At 45.0% G+C, this 8933-nt stretch overlaps 1 long non-coding RNA gene across 3 annotated transcripts in view; it reads left to right on the top strand.

Annotated features, from left to right (window-relative positions):
• LOC138417714 (uncharacterized) overlaps positions 1-8933 on the top strand; it is a 35070-nt gene that overhangs the window by 1631 nt on the left and 24506 nt on the right. For 2 of the 3 annotated variants that reach the window (XR_011248257.1, XR_011248256.1), the window contains exon 2: positions 279-383. This is a non-coding gene — a long non-coding RNA (uncharacterized lncRNA). Of the gene's footprint in view, positions 1-76; positions 175-278; positions 384-8933 lie in introns of those variants that run through there. The other variant, XR_011248255.1, reaches the window with a different exon arrangement.

Below are 8933 nucleotides of genomic sequence, written 5' to 3'. Positions count from 1 at the left end.
CCGAAAACAAAGCTGCTTCAGGAGCCCCTCCCCAGACTTCCTGGAGGGGGAGGGGGAGTCCGAAGGTGCGGGGCTGCTGGTAGTGTATCAAGATGGTGTATTGTAAACAAATTCCCCAGGTAAAGCCTAAGTACTCCTAGAGTTTGAGAATTACTGTACAATGTTTCTCAACTGGTAAGTACCAGAATTTATGTGCATCCTTTAAGCCAGGAAGTGTACTTCTAGGAATGTCTTGAGAAGTGCAACCATGAATGCTTACACAAGATTGTTCTTTGCAGCACTATTTACTTTGGTGGAAAATGTGAAACAACTCGCTGCCTCTCACTGGGAGCCGATTGCTTACAGTCACTCTGGGACCTCCGCACAGCAGTATGTGTACTGGGGTAAGTCTGAGCGCTAACCTAGGGGATGGCCTAGGCTTATTTATTATGTCGCTTTGTGGTGTCCTGGCACGAAGGGGGGTTGGGTATACTTGCTGATAACTTTCGTGGGAAAGCTTTTTCCAGCTGGGAGGTTATTTTGTCATTTTTCTCTCATCCAGTTTTGGGCCCTGCCCTGCTGCCTTTTTTCATGTACGGAAGAGCTGTGTCCTTGAGAGGGAAGGACTGGTATGGTGATGAACCTGGGGTCCTGACTCCTGGGACAGGTCTGGGGTGGAGCTTGGAGAGGAGAGAGAGGTGGGCGGGGCCTCAGAGCCCAGGCTAACCTGGCGGCCCCCAGGAGGCCATTTTAGGAAGAGTCCAGGAACTCAAGGGCCCTCAGGCTAGATAGAAAAGGGACTGGACCGGTTGCAGAAGGCAGGCCAGCCTCTGCACCTGAAAACCCAAATCGGAGGCTCGTTGGGATGGGGGTCTTTCTTGATTGTTCCTGTTTCTAGTGAACTTGATTGTTGCATAGGTTCAAATGAATGTCATGCAAATGTATTTCTCTTAAAGAAAAAAAAAAGGAATAAAAAAGGAACTTCCCTGGTGATCTGGTGGTTAAGACTTCCATGCTTCCAATTCAGGTTGCACCGGTTTGATCCCTGGTTGGGGAACTAAGATCCAACATGCTGTGGGCCGAGGCCCCAAAAATGAAAACAACAAAAAAGCCAGCCAGTACCTTTCTCCCCTGTTAGTGTTAGTTGCTCAGTCGTGTCCGACTGTCTGCGATCCCATGGACTATAGCCTCTGTCCATAGAATTCTCCTGGCAAAAGTACTGGAGTGCGTTGCCATTTCCTTCTCCAAGGGATCTTCCCAACCCAGGGATCGAACCCAGGTCTCCTGCAATGCAGGCAAATTCTTTATCGTCCGAGCTGTCGATGGAAATGGGGAAAGGGACCAATATTCACCAGAAGCCAACATGAGCCAAAGTTACAGCCAGTGGCACAAAGGAGATGGGGCCCCGGGGGTGAAAGGGGAAGCATCCAGCAAAGGCCAGGGTCAGTAAGTAACTCAGGAAACAGTTGTATTGGATCAGTTGAAGGGCCTTGAAGGCCGAGGTGAAGAATTTGGATTTGGCAGTGTGAGTAAGTAGGGAGCTCCTAAAGGTTTCTGAGACAGTGGCTGAGGAGAGGTGGGAAGAGATGGGAGGCAGGGTGATCAGGTGAGACAGATCTGGATAATTGAGACCAAACAGATGGCCACCTGTCTCAGGTCTAGGAGATATGTGGCTCTCTTCTCTGAGGTTCTGCATTTTCAGCTCCTGTGAATTTCAGGTTATCAACATCTTACTTTAAAAGCCTTGAAGTGTTTTGTTGAGCAGTTAAAATACAATTTGCTTTGTATTAGCTTTCTCCCAGTTGTTGGGTATTCACTCATCTAATTTTTCAAAAAGTACTTTTTTACTTTTGGCTGCTCTGGGTCTTAGTTGCAGCTCATCGGCTTCTCTCATCGTTGTACGTGGCTCCAGCTCTCTTGGCGCCAGTGGTAAAAAAAAAAAACCCGTCGCCAGTGCACATTCAGTAGCTCCGTCATGCAGCCGGTCAGTCAGTGCAGGAAATGTAAGAGACTCGGATTCAACCCCTGAGTGGGGAAGATTCCCTGGTGAAGAGCATGGCAACTACTCCAGTATTCTTGCCTGGAGAATCCCATGGACAGAGGAGCCTGGAAGGTTGCAAAAGGCCGGACATGACTGAAGTGGCTTAGCACACATGCACGCATGGGCTTAGTTGCCTTGAGGCACATGGGATCTCAGTTCCTCCACCACAGATCAAACCCACATCTCTCGCACAGGAAGGTGGATTCTTAACCGCTGGACCGCCAGGGAAGTCGCCTCATTCATCTAATTTTTGAGCATCCAGTGCCTTGACAGGATGTGCTTGAAGCTGGCGAACCCACCCCCTAGGTTGTCATGAAGGGTTTGCGCTGCAGCCCCCAGTAGTGGAAATGGTATGGGAATACTAGCCTGGTGATAGAGGCAAGTCATCCAAAGCCACTGAACCTCAGTTTTCTCATCTGTGGAAACATCTGGCTTTGGTGGGGGTCAGAGAAAATAAAGGCTATGTAAAAACCCTTTTGTGAATAGCATCCAGCATTTGTAGAAGAGCAGATACCATATCAAGATGTCTTAGCTCTGCCTTCTTCTTTCTAGTGATTAATTAATTTATTTTTGGCTACTCTGGGTCTTCGTTGCCCCGTGTGGGTTTTCTCTATTGTGGTGCTTGGGCTTCCCACTGCATGGCTTCTCTTTTGGAGCTCAGGCTCAGTAGTTACGGCACTGGTTTAGTTGCCACACAGCATGTGGGATTTTCCCAGACCAGGGGTTGAACTCATGTCCTCTGCCTTGGCAGGCAGATTCTTAACCCCTGGACCACCAGGGAAGTCTTCAGTTCTGCTTCTGACAGCTGTGTGGCATTTGACACTCCGAGTTCCCATTTCTTTCTCTTCGTCTGAGGAAATTGAGAGGGTAGGTCATGATAATCCTAAAGGTCTCTTCCTTCTTTGGCATTTTACCATCTGAGAGTTAAATGTTTTTGAAAGCAACATATTGTATATATAAATATCTGTTTGCCCATAGTTCAGGCAACACTGGGTTAAAGATTAGAACGCTAGATTAAGATTTAAAAAAATCTTTAAAATTGTTATCTTTTCAGAATTAAGTGGTGAGGAATATTACTTAAAAATTGTGTATGTCTGCATGACTTTAAGTGGTTTTCTAGTTACAGTTGATTATGTGATTTTCTTGTGCAGTTTGCATTTCAGAAGGTCCCCAAGTTACAGCATCTTAACTTGGGGATGTTGATGTGGCAGGGATGAGTCAATAACCTGTGGGGAGAAATACCACAGTCTCTTCTCTTGATGCCCTCTGGCTTCTAGCCAGGTTAATTAGCAAGTGTTCTGCTTTTAATTCAGGGATTGAAAAAAATCCCTTTCTATTTTTCTGGTAGTCGCTACCTGTAAACCTCTGGGTCGTACAGAAATAAGCCTCCAGAGCTGGCTGTTGTGGGGACTGGGAGACTTAATGATTATATTTTTTTCATTCTTTTTATTAGGGTCTCAGGTGATAGGATAGATGGGGATCAGATTCTATTTGGCATGCTTTCATCTTTTTTATACATGGGAACTTTCTCACCTCCTCAAGTATGTTTTACATTATAAAAGCAAATACATTGTGTTAATTATGGCAAGTTGAACAATGCAAAAGCACAGAAAGAGAAAATGAGTAACCTCCCCCTTATTCCCACCTTCCTGCATTAGCAGTGATAGCAGGTCTGTTTTCTTCCTCGCGTTTCTCCGTGTTCATGTAGACACATGCAAATATATACACACATCCTGAGAGGTGTTTTTCTCTCCCTCTTATTTAAATTTTTTCCTGATTGTCAACAATTGCAGTTAACATTTTGAAGTACATATCTTTGCAATTCTGAATGTTTCCTTAAATATATTCTCTGGAGTGGAATTACTGGGACGAAGAGTTGGTGTGCGTATTTGTAAGGCATGCTAACGACGTGCTCTCCTTAAGCACATCTGTAGTGTTTGAGTGCTTGTCTTACCTTGTCCTTAGTCCTTAGTGTTAGCAGTTTTGTGTTAATCTCTGCTCATTTGATGGCTGAAGAATCGTCTTTGGTTCTTGTAATCTGCATTTACAAATAATCTGTTTTGCCTGTGCTGGGTCTTTGCTGCTGCGCATGGACTTTGTGTGGTTGCAGTGAGCAGAGGCTGCTCTAGTTTCGGTGCTCGGGCTTCTCGTGGCGGCTTCTCTTGTTGCAGAGAATGGGCTCCTCTAGGGCACGTGGGCTCAGTAGTTGTGGCCCATGGCGTGAGTTGCCCTGAGGCACGTGGACTCTTCCTGGGCCAGGGAATGAACCCCTGTCTGTGCATTGGTAGGTGGATTCTTGATGTTTGTCCTTTAAGGACCCTTACTTGCCTCTGTCTCTTCCAAGGCCCTGAAGAGGTCCTATGTTTCCATAAAATGTACAAATTAAGCAATCGCCCTTGTAATCACTTAAGGGTCTTCCCAGGTGGCTCAGTGGTAAAGATTCTGCCTACCAGTGCAGGAGACTCAGGAGATGCGGCTTCAATTTCTGGGTGGGGAAGATTCCCAGGAGGAGGAAGTGGCAACCCACTCCAGTATTCTTCCCTGGGAAATCCCACGGACAGAGGAGCCCCGAGGGCTACAGTCTATAAGGTCACAAAAAGTCAGACACGACAGCACGCATGCAATCACCTAAGACCACTGTCTTATTCCACCATGACCTCCCTCCTCACTGTTCCCCTTGTTCTAAGTGGCCTTCTGTTGGCTCTGGACATTGTTTCGGATCTACCTAAAGGTTTAGTTAGAATGCGTTTGCATGCTTGTGTGCTTAAGTCACTCAGTCTTTTAGCCCACCAGACTCTTCTGTCCATGGAATTTTCCAGGCAAGAATACCGGCATGGGTTGCCATTTCCTCCTCCAGGAGGTCTTCCCGATCGGAAGATCAAACCCTCGTCTCCTGTGTCTTCTGCATTGCAGGCAGACTCTTTACCTTCTGAGCCATTGGGGAAGCCCAGAAGGCATTTAAGCTGGGTTTATCTAGTTATGTGATTTGCAGTCACTTCCGCCAACAGTTCAAATACTGATAACTGTTCTGGTAGAGGGAAGGCTTTCATGACACAGCGTTACAGGAACAGAGGCATTAATAGTAGCACCATATAAAGCTGTCCTATAGAATCCACACCAGAGGTACCTAAGTAAAGAAAGATATGACAGGGTTTGAAACCTCCAGTCAGAAGCTGGTCTGAGGCAAATTCTTCCAATCATGGAGACCGTGAAAATGGAAGCAGAGGGCTCAGTTTTTAACCAACACTTATTAAAAATGGAAATTTTCTTCTGCCAAGAATGTGCTTAATGCAGTGTACACAGTTAAAAGTGTACACATCAGAAGAAAAACTGAGTCATCTTTACTTTCTCTATATAAAAATTGTATTACAAAGCTATTACCATAAGGCCAAAGAAAGTGCCCCCAGGGACTTCCCTGGTGGTCCAGTTGCTAAGACTCTGCACTCCCCATTCAAGGGGCCTGGGTTCAATCCCTGGTCAGGGAACTAGATCCCACACCCTACAGCTTAGACCCTGTATGCTGCAGTGAAGACTGACAATTCCACATGATGGAGCTAGAACCCAGCGGCAGCTGAATAAGTAAATAAATGTGTTTTTTTTTTAAGTGCCTCCAGGGACTTCCCCGGTGGCTTAGTGGTGGAGAATCCGCCTGCCAGGGTAGGAGACATGGGTTCGATCCCTGATCTGGGAAGATCCCATGTGCCGAGGAGCAACTTACCCCATGCGCCACTGCTATTGAGCCTGTGCTCCGCAACAAGAGAAGCCGCCACAATGAGAAGGCCTGTGCACCGCAGCTGAAGAAGAGCCCAAAATAATGAGAAGGCCTGTGCACCGCAGCTAAAGAGAAGCCCAAGCAGCAACAAATGCCCAATGTAGACAAAAATAAATAAATAAATAAAATTGTTTAAAAAAAGAGAAGATTTTTTAAAGTACCCCCAAAAGTAGGAAAAAAACTACTTTTGTGATAGTGATATTTGTGATGTGATATTTGTTAGTTGTTTAAAAATTTGCAGTTTACCATCTTTTTTTCTCATTTTGAATACAGTCATATTTATGCCAATTTTATATATTTAATATAACATATTTTTCTTAATAAAGACCCCCCCAAATTACATAAGTTTCAGTTCTGACAAAACCCTTATGTGGCTTCAACCGTTAGGATGAATATATTGCTAGAGATTAAGCCCTAACCCCACAAGAAGACAATAGTGTCTGTCCTCTCTGTTGCTGCGGTTTAGATGCTCGGTCGTGTCCAATTCTTTGCAGCCGCATGGACAGCAGCCTGCCAGGCTCCTCTGTCTGTGGGATTCTCCAGGCAAGAATACTGGAGTCATTTCCTCCTCCAGGGCATCTTCCTGATTTAGGGATCGAACTCATGTCTCCTGCTTGGCAGGTGGATTCTTGACCACTGTACCACCTGGAAAGCCCTTTGGAAATGAAATTTCTTGCCTTTTGCTCTGATTTTGACACGGAAATAAAACTTTTGAAGGGAATGTTGATTACTTGCAGTCTGTTCATCACCTTGCCTTTTTCACTTAACAGTATATCTTAGAGGCCTTTTCTCTCTTCATATGTGAAGAGATCCCTTGTTCTTTTCAGCAATTAGCTCTTAAATATACACACACACACACACACACACACACACACATTTACTTATTTGGTTGCACGGGGTCTTAGTTGTGGCATGTGGGATCTAGTTTCCTGACCAGGGATCGAACCCAGGCCTCCTGTGTTGGGAGCTCAGAGTCTTAGCCGCTCAACCACCAGGGAAATCCCACAGCAGTTACCTCTTATTTCTTTGTGTAGATATACCATATTTACCTTAGTGGTGTGCTGTGGATTGTCATGTGGGTTGATTCCAGTATTAACTGTCACAAACAAAAATGCAGTAAGGACCCTTGTATACATCTGTCATCTCTCAGAGTACAGTTGTAGGAAAAACTTTGAGAATTTGCACTCCCATGAGTGTATGGGAAAAATTTAGGGTGGAAATAAGTTTTCTTTGGATTTTTTTTTTTTTGAAGAATATATGTAAGATAAAACTTACCATTTTCAGGTGTGGGGTTCTGTGGTGTTAAATACATTGACATTGTTGTATGGCCATCACCACCATCCATTTCCAGGACTTCATCTTCCCAAACTGAAACTCTGCACCCATTAACTGGTAACTCCCTATTCCCTGGTTTCCCCAGCCCCTGGCAGCCACCATTTCACTTTTTGTGTCCATGAATGTGACTCCTCGGATACCTCATAAAAGTGGAATCCTACAGTGTTTATCCGTCTGGGTCTGGCTTATTTCACCCAGCACAATGGCCTCAAGGTTCATCCCTGTTGGAGTGTGTGTCCGAACGGCCTTCCTTTTTTAAGGCTGCATGGTACTTTGCTTTGTGTATATGCCACGTTTTCGCCGTCCGTGGATGCTTGGGCTGTTTCCGCCTTCCGGTTATTGCGAATAGTGCTGGTACAGACACGGATGTGCAGGAATCTGTTTAGTTCCTGTTTTCAATCCTTTTGAGTATACACCCAGAAGTTTCATCAGGTTTTGAAGGCATCACTCTTTCAGTATTGCAGTTGGGAAATCCCAAGTCATTCTGAATACTGAGACTTTGCGTGTGACCTACTTTTGCTTCTCTAGAAATTTCTAGAATGTCCTCTCATCCTGGACTTTCCTGATTATATGCCCTGATATGAATCTGTTTCTGTTTTTTTCCTGTTGTGCTGAGGGTTCTGGGAGTCAAGCGGGGGATGAAAACTGGGGGGAGGGGTGGACTCAGGGGCGGGTGGGTCTCACCACGTATTATTATGAGCTCCGTGCCTCACTGGCAGTGTTCCCGGAGCTGAGTAGAAGAAGAAGGCTGAGGATCTGGACATCTTCAACAGTTAGTAAATGAAGTTTTGTGTAATTCCTCTTGTTGGTATCTTCTCAGTCTCCTGTGTCTAGTAACTACCTGTCCAGGGACCTTCTTCCACATTCGAAAATAATTCTGACCTGCCTAAAAATAAATTTCTGATCTGCCAGGGTCTGGGTTGTAGCCATGGTGGGCAGGGAATAATATAGGGAAGGGATCTAAGAGTCTACTATTTGATATATTTAAGCTGCTTTATTGACTATGCCAAAGCCTTTGACTGTGTGGACCACAATAAACTGTGGAAAATTCTGAAAGAGACGGAAATACCAGAGCACCTGACCTGCCTCTTGAGAAACCTATGTGCAGGTCAGGAAGCAACAGTTAGAACTGGACATGAAACTGGTTCCAAACAGGAAAAGGAGTACGTCAAGGCTGTATATTGTCACCCTGCTTATTTAACTTATATGCAGAGTACATCGTGAGAAATGCTGGGCTGGAAGAAGCACAAGCTGGAATCAAGATTGCTGGGAGAAATATCAATAACCTCAGATATGCAGATGACACCACCCTTATAGCAGAAAGTGAAGAAGAACTAAAGAGCCTCTTGATGAAAGTGAAAGAGGAGAGTGAAAAGTTTGGCTTAAAGCTCAACATTCAGAAAACTCAGATCATGGCATCCGCTCCCATCACTTAATGGGAAATAGATGGGGAAACAGTGGAAACAGTGTCAGACTTCATTTTTTTGGGCTCCAAAATCACTGCAGATGGTGATTGCAGCCATGAAATTAAAAGACGCTTACTCCTTGGAAGAAAAGTTATGACCAACCTAGATAGCATATTCAAGAGCAGAGACATTACTTTGCCAATAAAGGTCCGTCTAGTCAAGGCTGTGGTTTTTCCAGTAGTCATGTATGGATGTGAGAGTTGGACTGTGAAGAAGGCTGAGCGCCGAAGAATTGATGCTTTTGAACTGTGGTGTTGGAGAAGACTCTTGAGAGTCCCTTGGACTGCAAGGAGATCCAACCAGTCCATTTAAGAGATCAGCCCTGGGATTTCTTTGGAAG

This window comes from Ovis canadensis, chromosome 13 (genome assembly GCF_042477335.2).
Source record: "Ovis canadensis isolate MfBH-ARS-UI-01 breed Bighorn chromosome 13, ARS-UI_OviCan_v2, whole genome shotgun sequence".
Taxonomy (NCBI): Eukaryota; Metazoa; Chordata; class Mammalia; order Artiodactyla; family Bovidae; genus Ovis; species Ovis canadensis.
This window is presented reverse-complemented; position numbering and strand designations above follow the sequence as displayed.